This window comes from Panthera tigris, chromosome D2, assembly GCF_018350195.1.
Source record: "Panthera tigris isolate Pti1 chromosome D2, P.tigris_Pti1_mat1.1, whole genome shotgun sequence".
In the NCBI taxonomy this organism is placed as follows: domain Eukaryota; kingdom Metazoa; phylum Chordata; class Mammalia; order Carnivora; family Felidae; genus Panthera; species Panthera tigris.
In genome coordinates, this window is record NC_056670.1 from 19,147,610 (window position 1) to 19,162,736 (window position 15,127).

Consider the following 15,127-nt stretch of genomic DNA (forward strand, 5'->3'; position numbering starts at 1 on the left):
CAGCGGCAGCCGCCGGCGTCTACGGCCATACCACCCTGAACGCGCCCGATCTCGTCTGATCTCGGAAGCTAAGCAGGGTCGGGCCTGGTTAGTACTTGGATGGGAGACCGCCTGGGAATACCGGGTGCTGTAGGCTTTTTTGCTTTTGGCCTTTGGCCTTTGGCCTCCTTGACCTCTCCTTTGGCGCCCGCCGCCCCTCCCCCCTCCCTCCCTGGGTCCCCCTCTCCCCAGGGAGCGCGGCTGCTGGGGCCAAACACAGCCCAGCCACTGATCCCTCCGCCCCTCCCGGGCCACCAAAGCGGCCTGGCCTGGCCCGGCCCCTCCCCGCCCGGCCCCGCCCCCCGAGCCCGCACACCCCACGGCACTTCACGAGGGCCACGCTCCCCGCTCGCTCCCCGCACCCGGCCAGATCCCACCGCACCGGCTGGAAGCCACGCCCCAGCCTTGCACCTTTCCTGACACACCACCCACACCGGCACCCGCACGGAGGGTGGGGGGGTGCGGGGGGTGGGGGGTGGGGGGCGTGCGGTGAGGGCGGGACCGGGGCCTGGCGCCTGGGGACTGGAGGGTGGGGGCTGGGTGGGTGGATCCCAGAACCCAGGAGCGGGCGGGCGGGTGGGGCAGCGAGACCCCACACTCCAACTCCGCCACACGCCTGGGCTCCCTGGGTCCTGGACCTCTCCCCTCCCTCGAGCCCTCATCCCCGGGCAGGGCCCAGGCAATTCGCGAGGCCCAGCTAGGGCAGCGGGCTCGGGCTGGTGATGTTCACTGGGGGCGCTGGGGCCTCCGGGGTGGGTTTGCATCAGGTGGGGCAGACGGGACGGGAAGGCCGGGGGGGTGGCTGGCTGCGCTCGCCCTGGGGCTGGGGAGGAGGCGCGGACACCCCGGCGGGGCGGGCCCCGGAAGGCACGGCCGGCCGGATGCCCCACGCTCGCTTCCACCCTCTTGCCAGTGAGTAGCCCGACCTAGTGCGGTGAGGTGCGGTGCGGTGCCGCGCCGGATGGAAGCGGAGGCGGGCGTGGGGCCAAGCCGGGCGCGGCCTGCAAGAGTCCCGGGATCGGAGAACGCCGGGGCTTGCGCCACAGCGCCTTGCCAGGGTCCTCTTGCGCGGCCTCCGCCACCCGCCCGGGGCCCGCGGCGGAGGGCGGCGGCAGGCAGGCAGGCAGGCAGGCAGGCAGGCAGACAGGCAGACAGGTGCGTGCACGGGTGAAGCGCGGCACCCGCTGGGCCTGGGACGCGTGGAGCAGGCTCTTGAGGCGCCCAGCGGCAGCCGCCGGCGTCTACGGCCATACCACCCTGAACGCGCCCGATCTCGTCTGATCTCGGAAGCTAAGCAGGGTCGGGCCTGGTTAGTACTTGGATGGGAGACCGCCTGGGAATACCGGGTGCTGTAGGCTTTTTTGCTTTTGGCCTTTGGCCTTTGGCCTCCTTGACCTCTCCTTTGGCGCCCGCCGCCCCTCCCCCCTCCCTCCCTGGGTCCCCCTCTCCCCAGGGAGCGCGGCTGCTGGGGCCAAACACAGCCCAGCCACTGATCCCTCCGCCCCTCCCGGGCCACCAAAGCGGCCTGGCCTGGCCCGGCCCCTCCCCGCCCGGCCCCGCCCCCCGAGCCCGCACACCCCACGGCACTTCACGAGGGCCACGCTCCCCGCTCGCTCCCCGCACCCGGCCAGATCCCACCGCACCGGCTGGAAGCCACGCCCCAGCCTTGCACCTTTCCTGACACACCACCCACACCGGCACCCGCACGGAGGGTGGGGGGGTGCGGGGGGTGGGGGGTGGGGGGCGTGCGGTGAGGGCGGGACCGGGGCCTGGCGCCTGGGGACTGGAGGGTGGGGGCTGGGTGGGTGGATCCCAGAACCCAGGAGCGGGCGGGCGGGTGGGGCAGCGAGACCCCACACTCCAACTCCGCCACACGCCTGGGCTCCCTGGGTCCTGGACCTCTCCCCTCCCTCGAGCCCTCATCCCCGGGCAGGGCCCAGGCAATTCGCGAGGCCCAGCTAGGGCAGCGGGCTCGGGCTGGTGATGTTCACTGGGGGCGCTGGGGCCTCCGGGGTGGGTTTGCATCAGGTGGGGCAGACGGGACGGGAAGGCCGGGGGGGTGGCTGGCTGCGCTCGCCCTGGGGCTGGGGAGGAGGCGCGGACACCCCGGCGGGGCGGGCCCCGGAAGGCACGGCCGGCCGGATGCCCCACGCTCGCTTCCACCCTCTTGCCAGTGAGTAGCCCGACCTAGTGCGGTGAGGTGCGGTGCGGTGCCGCGCCGGATGGAAGCGGAGGCGGGCGTGGGGCCAAGCCGGGCGCGGCCTGCAAGAGTCCCGGGATCGGAGAACGCCGGGGCTTGCGCCACAGCGCCTTGCCAGGGTCCTCTTGCGCGGCCTCCGCCACCCGCCCGGGGCCCGCGGCGGAGGGCGGCGGCAGGCAGGCAGGCAGGCAGGCAGGCAGGCAGACAGGCAGACAGGTGCGTGCACGGGTGAAGCGCGGCACCCGCTGGGCCTGGGACGCGTGGAGCAGGCTCTTGAGGCGCCCAGCGGCAGCCGCCGGCGTCTACGGCCATACCACCCTGAACGCGCCCGATCTCGTCTGATCTCGGAAGCTAAGCAGGGTCGGGCCTGGTTAGTACTTGGATGGGAGACCGCCTGGGAATACCGGGTGCTGTAGGCTTTTTTGCTTTTGGCCTTTGGCCTTTGGCCTCCTTGACCTCTCCTTTGGCGCCCGCCGCCCCTCCCCCCTCCCTCCCTGGGTCCCCCTCTCCCCAGGGAGCGCGGCTGCTGGGGCCAAACACAGCCCAGCCACTGATCCCTCCGCCCCTCCCGGGCCACCAAAGCGGCCTGGCCTGGCCCGGCCCCTCCCCGCCCGGCCCCGCCCCCCGAGCCCGCACACCCCACGGCACTTCACGAGGGCCACGCTCCCCGCTCGCTCCCCGCACCCGGCCAGATCCCACCGCACCGGCTGGAAGCCACGCCCCAGCCTTGCACCTTTCCTGACACACCACCCACACCGGCACCCGCACGGAGGGTGGGGGGGTGCGGGGGGTGGGGGGTGGGGGGCGTGCGGTGAGGGCGGGACCGGGGCCTGGCGCCTGGGGACTGGAGGGTGGGGGCTGGGTGGGTGGATCCCAGAACCCAGGAGCGGGCGGGCGGGTGGGGCAGCGAGACCCCACACTCCAACTCCGCCACACGCCTGGGCTCCCTGGGTCCTGGACCTCTCCCCTCCCTCGAGCCCTCATCCCCGGGCAGGGCCCAGGCAATTCGCGAGGCCCAGCTAGGGCAGCGGGCTCGGGCTGGTGATGTTCACTGGGGGCGCTGGGGCCTCCGGGGTGGGTTTGCATCAGGTGGGGCAGACGGGACGGGAAGGCCGGGGGGGTGGCTGGCTGCGCTCGCCCTGGGGCTGGGGAGGAGGCGCGGACACCCCGGCGGGGCGGGCCCCGGAAGGCACGGCCGGCCGGATGCCCCACGCTCGCTTCCACCCTCTTGCCAGTGAGTAGCCCGACCTAGTGCGGTGAGGTGCGGTGCGGTGCCGCGCCGGATGGAAGCGGAGGCGGGCGTGGGGCCAAGCCGGGCGCGGCCTGCAAGAGTCCCGGGATCGGAGAACGCCGGGGCTTGCGCCACAGCGCCTTGCCAGGGTCCTCTTGCGCGGCCTCCGCCACCCGCCCGGGGCCCGCGGCGGAGGGCGGCGGCAGGCAGGCAGGCAGGCAGGCAGGCAGGCAGACAGGCAGACAGGTGCGTGCACGGGTGAAGCGCGGCACCCGCTGGGCCTGGGACGCGTGGAGCAGGCTCTTGAGGCGCCCAGCGGCAGCCGCCGGCGTCTACGGCCATACCACCCTGAACGCGCCCGATCTCGTCTGATCTCGGAAGCTAAGCAGGGTCGGGCCTGGTTAGTACTTGGATGGGAGACCGCCTGGGAATACCGGGTGCTGTAGGCTTTTTTGCTTTTGGCCTTTGGCCTTTGGCCTCCTTGACCTCTCCTTTGGCGCCCGCCGCCCCTCCCCCCTCCCTCCCTGGGTCCCCCTCTCCCCAGGGAGCGCGGCTGCTGGGGCCAAACACAGCCCAGCCACTGATCCCTCCGCCCCTCCCGGGCCACCAAAGCGGCCTGGCCTGGCCCGGCCCCTCCCCGCCCGGCCCCGCCCCCCGAGCCCGCACACCCCACGGCACTTCACGAGGGCCACGCTCCCCGCTCGCTCCCCGCACCCGGCCAGATCCCACCGCACCGGCTGGAAGCCACGCCCCAGCCTTGCACCTTTCCTGACACACCACCCACACCGGCACCCGCACGGAGGGTGGGGGGGTGCGGGGGGTGGGGGGTGGGGGGCGTGCGGTGAGGGCGGGACCGGGGCCTGGCGCCTGGGGACTGGAGGGTGGGGGCTGGGTGGGTGGATCCCAGAACCCAGGAGCGGGCGGGCGGGTGGGGCAGCGAGACCCCACACTCCAACTCCGCCACACGCCTGGGCTCCCTGGGTCCTGGACCTCTCCCCTCCCTCGAGCCCTCATCCCCGGGCAGGGCCCAGGCAATTCGCGAGGCCCAGCTAGGGCAGCGGGCTCGGGCTGGTGATGTTCACTGGGGGCGCTGGGGCCTCCGGGGTGGGTTTGCATCAGGTGGGGCAGACGGGACGGGAAGGCCGGGGGGGTGGCTGGCTGCGCTCGCCCTGGGGCTGGGGAGGAGGCGCGGACACCCCGGCGGGGCGGGCCCCGGAAGGCACGGCCGGCCGGATGCCCCACGCTCGCTTCCACCCTCTTGCCAGTGAGTAGCCCGACCTAGTGCGGTGAGGTGCGGTGCGGTGCCGCGCCGGATGGAAGCGGAGGCGGGCGTGGGGCCAAGCCGGGCGCGGCCTGCAAGAGTCCCGGGATCGGAGAACGCCGGGGCTTGCGCCACAGCGCCTTGCCAGGGTCCTCTTGCGCGGCCTCCGCCACCCGCCCGGGGCCCGCGGCGGAGGGCGGCGGCAGGCAGGCAGGCAGGCAGGCAGGCAGGCAGACAGGCAGACAGGTGCGTGCACGGGTGAAGCGCGGCACCCGCTGGGCCTGGGACGCGTGGAGCAGGCTCTTGAGGCGCCCAGCGGCAGCCGCCGGCGTCTACGGCCATACCACCCTGAACGCGCCCGATCTCGTCTGATCTCGGAAGCTAAGCAGGGTCGGGCCTGGTTAGTACTTGGATGGGAGACCGCCTGGGAATACCGGGTGCTGTAGGCTTTTTTGCTTTTGGCCTTTGGCCTTTGGCCTCCTTGACCTCTCCTTTGGCGCCCGCCGCCCCTCCCCCCTCCCTCCCTGGGTCCCCCTCTCCCCAGGGAGCGCGGCTGCTGGGGCCAAACACAGCCCAGCCACTGATCCCTCCGCCCCTCCCGGGCCACCAAAGCGGCCTGGCCTGGCCCGGCCCCTCCCCGCCCGGCCCCGCCCCCCGAGCCCGCACACCCCACGGCACTTCACGAGGGCCACGCTCCCCGCTCGCTCCCCGCACCCGGCCAGATCCCACCGCACCGGCTGGAAGCCACGCCCCAGCCTTGCACCTTTCCTGACACACCACCCACACCGGCACCCGCACGGAGGGTGGGGGGGTGCGGGGGGTGGGGGGTGGGGGGCGTGCGGTGAGGGCGGGACCGGGGCCTGGCGCCTGGGGACTGGAGGGTGGGGGCTGGGTGGGTGGATCCCAGAACCCAGGAGCGGGCGGGCGGGTGGGGCAGCGAGACCCCACACTCCAACTCCGCCACACGCCTGGGCTCCCTGGGTCCTGGACCTCTCCCCTCCCTCGAGCCCTCATCCCCGGGCAGGGCCCAGGCAATTCGCGAGGCCCAGCTAGGGCAGCGGGCTCGGGCTGGTGATGTTCACTGGGGGCGCTGGGGCCTCCGGGGTGGGTTTGCATCAGGTGGGGCAGACGGGACGGGAAGGCCGGGGGGGTGGCTGGCTGCGCTCGCCCTGGGGCTGGGGAGGAGGCGCGGACACCCCGGCGGGGCGGGCCCCGGAAGGCACGGCCGGCCGGATGCCCCACGCTCGCTTCCACCCTCTTGCCAGTGAGTAGCCCGACCTAGTGCGGTGAGGTGCGGTGCGGTGCCGCGCCGGATGGAAGCGGAGGCGGGCGTGGGGCCAAGCCGGGCGCGGCCTGCAAGAGTCCCGGGATCGGAGAACGCCGGGGCTTGCGCCACAGCGCCTTGCCAGGGTCCTCTTGCGCGGCCTCCGCCACCCGCCCGGGGCCCGCGGCGGAGGGCGGCGGCAGGCAGGCAGGCAGGCAGGCAGGCAGGCAGGCAGACAGGCAGACAGGTGCGTGCACGGGTGAAGCGCGGCACCCGCTGGGCCTGGGACGCGTGGAGCAGGCTCTTGAGGCGCCCAGCGGCAGCCGCCGGCGTCTACGGCCATACCACCCTGAACGCGCCCGATCTCGTCTGATCTCGGAAGCTAAGCAGGGTCGGGCCTGGTTAGTACTTGGATGGGAGACCGCCTGGGAATACCGGGTGCTGTAGGCTTTTTTGCTTTTGGCCTTTGGCCTTTGGCCTCCTTGACCTCTCCTTTGGCGCCCGCCGCCCCTCCCCCCTCCCTCCCTGGGTCCCCCTCTCCCCAGGGAGCGCGGCTGCTGGGGCCAAACACAGCCCAGCCACTGATCCCTCCGCCCCTCCCGGGCCACCAAAGCGGCCTGGCCTGGCCCGGCCCCTCCCCGCCCGGCCCCGCCCCCCGAGCCCGCACACCCCACGGCACTTCACGAGGGCCACGCTCCCCGCTCGCTCCCCGCACCCGGCCAGATCCCACCGCACCGGCTGGAAGCCACGCCCCAGCCTTGCACCTTTCCTGACACACCACCCACACCGGCACCCGCACGGAGGGTGGGGGGGTGCGGGGGGTGGGGGGTGGGGGGCGTGCGGTGAGGGCGGGACCGGGGCCTGGCGCCTGGGGACTGGAGGGTGGGGGCTGGGTGGGTGGATCCCAGAACCCAGGAGCGGGCGGGCGGGTGGGGCAGCGAGACCCCACACTCCAACTCCGCCACACGCCTGGGCTCCCTGGGTCCTGGACCTCTCCCCTCCCTCGAGCCCTCATCCCCGGGCAGGGCCCAGGCAATTCGCGAGGCCCAGCTAGGGCAGCGGGCTCGGGCTGGTGATGTTCACTGGGGGCGCTGGGGCCTCCGGGGTGGGTTTGCATCAGGTGGGGCAGACGGGACGGGAAGGCCGGGGGGGTGGCTGGCTGCGCTCGCCCTGGGGCTGGGGAGGAGGCGCGGACACCCCGGCGGGGCGGGCCCCGGAAGGCACGGCCGGCCGGATGCCCCACGCTCGCTTCCACCCTCTTGCCAGTGAGTAGCCCGACCTAGTGCGGTGAGGTGCGGTGCGGTGCCGCGCCGGATGGAAGCGGAGGCGGGCGTGGGGCCAAGCCGGGCGCGGCCTGCAAGAGTCCCGGGATCGGAGAACGCCGGGGCTTGCGCCACAGCGCCTTGCCAGGGTCCTCTTGCGCGGCCTCCGCCACCCGCCCGGGGCCCGCGGCGGAGGGCGGCGGCAGGCAGGCAGGCAGGCAGGCAGGCAGGCAGACAGGCAGACAGGTGCGTGCACGGGTGAAGCGCGGCACCCGCTGGGCCTGGGACGCGTGGAGCAGGCTCTTGAGGCGCCCAGCGGCAGCCGCCGGCGTCTACGGCCATACCACCCTGAACGCGCCCGATCTCGTCTGATCTCGGAAGCTAAGCAGGGTCGGGCCTGGTTAGTACTTGGATGGGAGACCGCCTGGGAATACCGGGTGCTGTAGGCTTTTTTGCTTTTGGCCTTTGGCCTTTGGCCTCCTTGACCTCTCCTTTGGCGCCCGCCGCCCCTCCCCCCTCCCTCCCTGGGTCCCCCTCTCCCCAGGGAGCGCGGCTGCTGGGGCCAAACACAGCCCAGCCACTGATCCCTCCGCCCCTCCCGGGCCACCAAAGCGGCCTGGCCTGGCCCGGCCCCTCCCCGCCCGGCCCCGCCCCCCGAGCCCGCACACCCCACGGCACTTCACGAGGGCCACGCTCCCCGCTCGCTCCCCGCACCCGGCCAGATCCCACCGCACCGGCTGGAAGCCACGCCCCAGCCTTGCACCTTTCCTGACACACCACCCACACCGGCACCCGCACGGAGGGTGGGGGGGTGCGGGGGGTGGGGGGTGGGGGGCGTGCGGTGAGGGCGGGACCGGGGCCTGGCGCCTGGGGACTGGAGGGTGGGGGCTGGGTGGGTGGATCCCAGAACCCAGGAGCGGGCGGGCGGGTGGGGCAGCGAGACCCCACACTCCAACTCCGCCACACGCCTGGGCTCCCTGGGTCCTGGACCTCTCCCCTCCCTCGAGCCCTCATCCCCGGGCAGGGCCCAGGCAATTCGCGAGGCCCAGCTAGGGCAGCGGGCTCGGGCTGGTGATGTTCACTGGGGGCGCTGGGGCCTCCGGGGTGGGTTTGCATCAGGTGGGGCAGACGGGACGGGAAGGCCGGGGGGGTGGCTGGCTGCGCTCGCCCTGGGGCTGGGGAGGAGGCGCGGACACCCCGGCGGGGCGGGCCCCGGAAGGCACGGCCGGCCGGATGCCCCACGCTCGCTTCCACCCTCTTGCCAGTGAGTAGCCCGACCTAGTGCGGTGAGGTGCGGTGCGGTGCCGCGCCGGATGGAAGCGGAGGCGGGCGTGGGGCCAAGCCGGGCGCGGCCTGCAAGAGTCCCGGGATCGGAGAACGCCGGGGCTTGCGCCACAGCGCCTTGCCAGGGTCCTCTTGCGCGGCCTCCGCCACCCGCCCGGGGCCCGCGGCGGAGGGCGGCGGCAGGCAGGCAGGCAGGCAGGCAGGCAGGCAGACAGGCAGACAGGTGCGTGCACGGGTGAAGCGCGGCACCCGCTGGGCCTGGGACGCGTGGAGCAGGCTCTTGAGGCGCCCAGCGGCAGCCGCCGGCGTCTACGGCCATACCACCCTGAACGCGCCCGATCTCGTCTGATCTCGGAAGCTAAGCAGGGTCGGGCCTGGTTAGTACTTGGATGGGAGACCGCCTGGGAATACCGGGTGCTGTAGGCTTTTTTGCTTTTGGCCTTTGGCCTTTGGCCTCCTTGACCTCTCCTTTGGCGCCCGCCGCCCCTCCCCCCTCCCTCCCTGGGTCCCCCTCTCCCCAGGGAGCGCGGCTGCTGGGGCCAAACACAGCCCAGCCACTGATCCCTCCGCCCCTCCCGGGCCACCAAAGCGGCCTGGCCTGGCCCGGCCCCTCCCCGCCCGGCCCCGCCCCCCGAGCCCGCACACCCCACGGCACTTCACGAGGGCCACGCTCCCCGCTCGCTCCCCGCACCCGGCCAGATCCCACCGCACCGGCTGGAAGCCACGCCCCAGCCTTGCACCTTTCCTGACACACCACCCACACCGGCACCCGCACGGAGGGTGGGGGGGTGCGGGGGGTGGGGGGTGGGGGGCGTGCGGTGAGGGCGGGACCGGGGCCTGGCGCCTGGGGACTGGAGGGTGGGGGCTGGGTGGGTGGATCCCAGAACCCAGGAGCGGGCGGGCGGGTGGGGCAGCGAGACCCCACACTCCAACTCCGCCACACGCCTGGGCTCCCTGGGTCCTGGACCTCTCCCCTCCCTCGAGCCCTCATCCCCGGGCAGGGCCCAGGCAATTCGCGAGGCCCAGCTAGGGCAGCGGGCTCGGGCTGGTGATGTTCACTGGGGGCGCTGGGGCCTCCGGGGTGGGTTTGCATCAGGTGGGGCAGACGGGACGGGAAGGCCGGGGGGGTGGCTGGCTGCGCTCGCCCTGGGGCTGGGGAGGAGGCGCGGACACCCCGGCGGGGCGGGCCCCGGAAGGCACGGCCGGCCGGATGCCCCACGCTCGCTTCCACCCTCTTGCCAGTGAGTAGCCCGACCTAGTGCGGTGAGGTGCGGTGCGGTGCCGCGCCGGATGGAAGCGGAGGCGGGCGTGGGGCCAAGCCGGGCGCGGCCTGCAAGAGTCCCGGGATCGGAGAACGCCGGGGCTTGCGCCACAGCGCCTTGCCAGGGTCCTCTTGCGCGGCCTCCGCCACCCGCCCGGGGCCCGCGGCGGAGGGCGGCGGCAGGCAGGCAGGCAGGCAGGCAGGCAGGCAGACAGGCAGACAGGTGCGTGCACGGGTGAAGCGCGGCACCCGCTGGGCCTGGGACGCGTGGAGCAGGCTCTTGAGGCGCCCAGCGGCAGCCGCCGGCGTCTACGGCCATACCACCCTGAACGCGCCCGATCTCGTCTGATCTCGGAAGCTAAGCAGGGTCGGGCCTGGTTAGTACTTGGATGGGAGACCGCCTGGGAATACCGGGTGCTGTAGGCTTTTTTGCTTTTGGCCTTTGGCCTTTGGCCTCCTTGACCTCTCCTTTGGCGCCCGCCGCCCCTCCCCCCTCCCTCCCTGGGTCCCCCTCTCCCCAGGGAGCGCGGCTGCTGGGGCCAAACACAGCCCAGCCACTGATCCCTCCGCCCCTCCCGGGCCACCAAAGCGGCCTGGCCTGGCCCGGCCCCTCCCCGCCCGGCCCCGCCCCCCGAGCCCGCACACCCCACGGCACTTCACGAGGGCCACGCTCCCCGCTCGCTCCCCGCACCCGGCCAGATCCCACCGCACCGGCTGGAAGCCACGCCCCAGCCTTGCACCTTTCCTGACACACCACCCACACCGGCACCCGCACGGAGGGTGGGGGGGTGCGGGGGGTGGGGGGTGGGGGGCGTGCGGTGAGGGCGGGACCGGGGCCTGGCGCCTGGGGACTGGAGGGTGGGGGCTGGGTGGGTGGATCCCAGAACCCAGGAGCGGGCGGGCGGGTGGGGCAGCGAGACCCCACACTCCAACTCCGCCACACGCCTGGGCTCCCTGGGTCCTGGACCTCTCCCCTCCCTCGAGCCCTCATCCCCGGGCAGGGCCCAGGCAATTCGCGAGGCCCAGCTAGGGCAGCGGGCTCGGGCTGGTGATGTTCACTGGGGGCGCTGGGGCCTCCGGGGTGGGTTTGCATCAGGTGGGGCAGACGGGACGGGAAGGCCGGGGGGGTGGCTGGCTGCGCTCGCCCTGGGGCTGGGGAGGAGGCGCGGACACCCCGGCGGGGCGGGCCCCGGAAGGCACGGCCGGCCGGATGCCCCACGCTCGCTTCCACCCTCTTGCCAGTGAGTAGCCCGACCTAGTGCGGTGAGGTGCGGTGCGGTGCCGCGCCGGATGGAAGCGGAGGCGGGCGTGGGGCCAAGCCGGGCGCGGCCTGCAAGAGTCCCGGGATCGGAGAACGCCGGGGCTTGCGCCACAGCGCCTTGCCAGGGTCCTCTTGCGCGGCCTCCGCCACCCGCCCGGGGCCCGCGGCGGAGGGCGGCGGCAGGCAGGCAGGCAGGCAGGCAGGCAGGCAGACAGGCAGACAGGTGCGTGCACGGGTGAAGCGCGGCACCCGCTGGGCCTGGGACGCGTGGAGCAGGCTCTTGAGGCGCCCAGCGGCAGCCGCCGGCGTCTACGGCCATACCACCCTGAACGCGCCCGATCTCGTCTGATCTCGGAAGCTAAGCAGGGTCGGGCCTGGTTAGTACTTGGATGGGAGACCGCCTGGGAATACCGGGTGCTGTAGGCTTTTTTGCTTTTGGCCTTTGGCCTTTGGCCTCCTTGACCTCTCCTTTGGCGCCCGCCGCCCCTCCCCCCTCCCTCCCTGGGTCCCCCTCTCCCCAGGGAGCGCGGCTGCTGGGGCCAAACACAGCCCAGCCACTGATCCCTCCGCCCCTCCCGGGCCACCAAAGCGGCCTGGCCTGGCCCGGCCCCTCCCCGCCCGGCCCCGCCCCCCGAGCCCGCACACCCCACGGCACTTCACGAGGGCCACGCTCCCCGCTCGCTCCCCGCACCCGGCCAGATCCCACCGCACCGGCTGGAAGCCACGCCCCAGCCTTGCACCTTTCCTGACACACCACCCACACCGGCACCCGCACGGAGGGTGGGGGGGTGCGGGGGGTGGGGGGTGGGGGGCGTGCGGTGAGGGCGGGACCGGGGCCTGGCGCCTGGGGACTGGAGGGTGGGGGCTGGGTGGGTGGATCCCAGAACCCAGGAGCGGGCGGGCGGGTGGGGCAGCGAGACCCCACACTCCAACTCCGCCACACGCCTGGGCTCCCTGGGTCCTGGACCTCTCCCCTCCCTCGAGCCCTCATCCCCGGGCAGGGCCCAGGCAATTCGCGAGGCCCAGCTAGGGCAGCGGGCTCGGGCTGGTGATGTTCACTGGGGGCGCTGGGGCCTCCGGGGTGGGTTTGCATCAGGTGGGGCAGACGGGACGGGAAGGCCGGGGGGGTGGCTGGCTGCGCTCGCCCTGGGGCTGGGGAGGAGGCGCGGACACCCCGGCGGGGCGGGCCCCGGAAGGCACGGCCGGCCGGATGCCCCACGCTCGCTTCCACCCTCTTGCCAGTGAGTAGCCCGACCTAGTGCGGTGAGGTGCGGTGCGGTGCCGCGCCGGATGGAAGCGGAGGCGGGCGTGGGGCCAAGCCGGGCGCGGCCTGCAAGAGTCCCGGGATCGGAGAACGCCGGGGCTTGCGCCACAGCGCCTTGCCAGGGTCCTCTTGCGCGGCCTCCGCCACCCGCCCGGGGCCCGCGGCGGAGGGCGGCGGCAGGCAGGCAGGCAGGCAGGCAGGCAGGCAGACAGGCAGACAGGTGCGTGCACGGGTGAAGCGCGGCACCCGCTGGGCCTGGGACGCGTGGAGCAGGCTCTTGAGGCGCCCAGCGGCAGCCGCCGGCGTCTACGGCCATACCACCCTGAACGCGCCCGATCTCGTCTGATCTCGGAAGCTAAGCAGGGTCGGGCCTGGTTAGTACTTGGATGGGAGACCGCCTGGGAATACCGGGTGCTGTAGGCTTTTTTGCTTTTGGCCTTTGGCCTTTGGCCTCCTTGACCTCTCCTTTGGCGCCCGCCGCCCCTCCCCCCTCCCTCCCTGGGTCCCCCTCTCCCCAGGGAGCGCGGCTGCTGGGGCCAAACACAGCCCAGCCACTGATCCCTCCGCCCCTCCCGGGCCACCAAAGCGGCCTGGCCTGGCCCGGCCCCTCCCCGCCCGGCCCCGCCCCCCGAGCCCGCACACCCCACGGCACTTCACGAGGGCCACGCTCCCCGCTCGCTCCCCGCACCCGGCCAGATCCCACCGCACCGGCTGGAAGCCACGCCCCAGCCTTGCACCTTTCCTGACACACCACCCACACCGGCACCCGCACGGAGGGTGGGGGGGTGCGGGGGGTGGGGGGTGGGGGGCGTGCGGTGAGGGCGGGACCGGGGCCTGGCGCCTGGGGACTGGAGGGTGGGGGCTGGGTGGGTGGATCCCAGAACCCAGGAGCGGGCGGGCGGGTGGGGCAGCGAGACCCCACACTCCAACTCCGCCACACGCCTGGGCTCCCTGGGTCCTGGACCTCTCCCCTCCCTCGAGCCCTCATCCCCGGGCAGGGCCCAGGCAATTCGCGAGGCCCAGCTAGGGCAGCGGGCTCGGGCTGGTGATGTTCACTGGGGGCGCTGGGGCCTCCGGGGTGGGTTTGCATCAGGTGGGGCAGACGGGACGGGAAGGCCGGGGGGGTGGCTGGCTGCGCTCGCCCTGGGGCTGGGGAGGAGGCGCGGACACCCCGGCGGGGCGGGCCCCGGAAGGCACGGCCGGCCGGATGCCCCACGCTCGCTTCCACCCTCTTGCCAGTGAGTAGCCCGACCTAGTGCGGTGAGGTGCGGTGCGGTGCCGCGCCGGATGGAAGCGGAGGCGGGCGTGGGGCCAAGCCGGGCGCGGCCTGCAAGAGTCCCGGGATCGGAGAACGCCGGGGCTTGCGCCACAGCGCCTTGCCAGGGTCCTCTTGCGCGGCCTCCGCCACCCGCCCGGGGCCCGCGGCGGAGGGCGGCGGCAGGCAGGCAGGCAGGCAGGCAGGCAGGCAGACAGGCAGACAGGTGCGTGCACGGGTGAAGCGCGGCACCCGCTGGGCCTGGGACGCGTGGAGCAGGCTCTTGAGGCGCCCAGCGGCAGCCGCCGGCGTCTACGGCCATACCACCCTGAACGCGCCCGATCTCGTCTGATCTCGGAAGCTAAGCAGGGTCGGGCCTGGTTAGTACTTGGATGGGAGACCGCCTGGGAATACCGGGTGCTGTAGGCTTTTTTGCTTTTGGCCTTTGGCCTTTGGCCTCCTTGACCTCTCCTTTGGCGCCCGCCGCCCCTCCCCCCTCCCTCCCTGGGTCCCCCTCTCCCCAGGGAGCGCGGCTGCTGGGGCCAAACACAGCCCAGCCACTGATCCCTCCGCCCCTCCCGGGCCACCAAAGCGGCCTGGCCTGGCCCGGCCCCTCCCCGCCCGGCCCCCCCCCCCCTCCCCCCACCCTCACGGCCGCTCCCCCCCTCCCCACGCCCCCCACCACCCCGAAGCCCGCCCGATCCCCGCCCCACCCAGCCCCAGCCCACACCGGCTGGCACCTGGCCAGGGCGGTGGGCTCCCCGGCGGCGTGGGAGACCCCACACTCCAACTCCGCCACACGCCTGGGACGGTGTCCCCTCTCTCCCCTCCCTCGGCCCCTCCGCATCCCACCCTTCCAGCCCAGCCCTACGCTGGCCCTGGGTCCCCTCTGGCGCCTGGCGGGACAGGGCGGGGGGGATCCCGCACACTGGGGCGCCACCCACGGCCGGGTGGTTGGCCCACCCACCACCCCGCTCGCTATCCCTGGCCCGTAGGAACCGAGCCGCCCGGGGGTGGGGGGCCCCTGCGGGCTCCCCCGCCGGGGGGCTCGGCCCGGCCTCACCCCGGGGTGGCGCGGCACCCCTGTGGCAGTGGTGGGCGCACCCAGGCACGCCGGCCGGGGGGGGGCTCTGAACGCGCCCCTCCCTGATAAGCGGGGCGGGGGGAGGAAGCGGCGGAAGGTGCTGTAGGCCTTTTGGCCCTTTGGCCCCTTGACCTCTCCCCGCCCCCGCCCCTCCCCCCGCCCTCTCCTGCCCCTCTCCACGACGCCACGGCCACGTCGGGCCACCTCCCCGCCGCCCTCCCCGCACCCGGCCGCCCCCCCGAGCACCCGCTGGGCCCCACGACGCGGCACGCAGCCGCCACGCCGGCTGGTGACGCCCCAGCCTTGCACCTTTCCTGACACACCACCCACACCGGCACCCGCACGGAGGGTGGGGGGGGTGCGGGGGTGGGGGTGGGGGCGTGCGGTGAGGGCGGGGACGGGCACCGGTGGCCTTGCGCCTGGGGTGACTGGAGGGTGGGGGCTGGGTGGGTGGATCCCAG

The 15,127-nt window shown here is 74.2% G+C and overlaps 12 non-coding genes across 12 annotated transcripts; all 12 read left to right on the forward strand.

The window, feature by feature from the left end:
• Positions 1–17: 17 nt before the first annotated feature.
• LOC122232268 lies at positions 18–136 on the forward strand. The gene has a single exon (XR_006209606.1). It is a non-coding gene; the product is annotated as a 5S ribosomal RNA (ribosomal RNA).
• A 1,142-nt stretch (positions 137–1,278) lies between these two features.
• On the forward strand, positions 1,279–1,397 carry LOC122232269. The gene has a single exon (XR_006209607.1). It is a non-coding gene; the product is annotated as a 5S ribosomal RNA (ribosomal RNA).
• A 1,142-nt stretch (positions 1,398–2,539) lies between these two features.
• LOC122232270 lies at positions 2,540–2,658 on the forward strand. The gene has a single exon (XR_006209608.1). It is a non-coding gene; the product is annotated as a 5S ribosomal RNA (ribosomal RNA).
• A 1,142-nt stretch (positions 2,659–3,800) lies between these two features.
• LOC122232272 lies at positions 3,801–3,919 on the forward strand. Its single transcript, XR_006209609.1, has one exon. It is a non-coding gene; the product is annotated as a 5S ribosomal RNA (ribosomal RNA).
• A 1,142-nt stretch (positions 3,920–5,061) lies between these two features.
• LOC122232273 lies at positions 5,062–5,180 on the forward strand. Its single transcript, XR_006209610.1, has one exon. It is a non-coding gene; the product is annotated as a 5S ribosomal RNA (ribosomal RNA).
• A 1,146-nt stretch (positions 5,181–6,326) lies between these two features.
• LOC122232274 lies at positions 6,327–6,445 on the forward strand. The gene has a single exon (XR_006209611.1). It is a non-coding gene; the product is annotated as a 5S ribosomal RNA (ribosomal RNA).
• A 1,142-nt stretch (positions 6,446–7,587) lies between these two features.
• Positions 7,588–7,706, forward strand: LOC122232275. The gene has a single exon (XR_006209612.1). It is a non-coding gene; the product is annotated as a 5S ribosomal RNA (ribosomal RNA).
• Positions 7,707–8,848: 1,142 nt separating this feature from the next.
• On the forward strand, positions 8,849–8,967 carry LOC122232276. Its single transcript, XR_006209613.1, has one exon. It is a non-coding gene; the product is annotated as a 5S ribosomal RNA (ribosomal RNA).
• A 1,142-nt stretch (positions 8,968–10,109) lies between these two features.
• On the forward strand, positions 10,110–10,228 carry LOC122232278. Its single transcript, XR_006209616.1, has one exon. It is a non-coding gene; the product is annotated as a 5S ribosomal RNA (ribosomal RNA).
• Positions 10,229–11,370: 1,142 nt separating this feature from the next.
• Positions 11,371–11,489, forward strand: LOC122232279. Its single transcript, XR_006209617.1, has one exon. It is a non-coding gene; the product is annotated as a 5S ribosomal RNA (ribosomal RNA).
• A 1,142-nt stretch (positions 11,490–12,631) lies between these two features.
• On the forward strand, positions 12,632–12,750 carry LOC122232280. The gene has a single exon (XR_006209618.1). It is a non-coding gene; the product is annotated as a 5S ribosomal RNA (ribosomal RNA).
• Positions 12,751–13,892: 1,142 nt separating this feature from the next.
• Positions 13,893–14,011, forward strand: LOC122232281. The gene has a single exon (XR_006209619.1). It is a non-coding gene; the product is annotated as a 5S ribosomal RNA (ribosomal RNA).
• Positions 14,012–15,127: the final 1,116 nt, after the last annotated feature.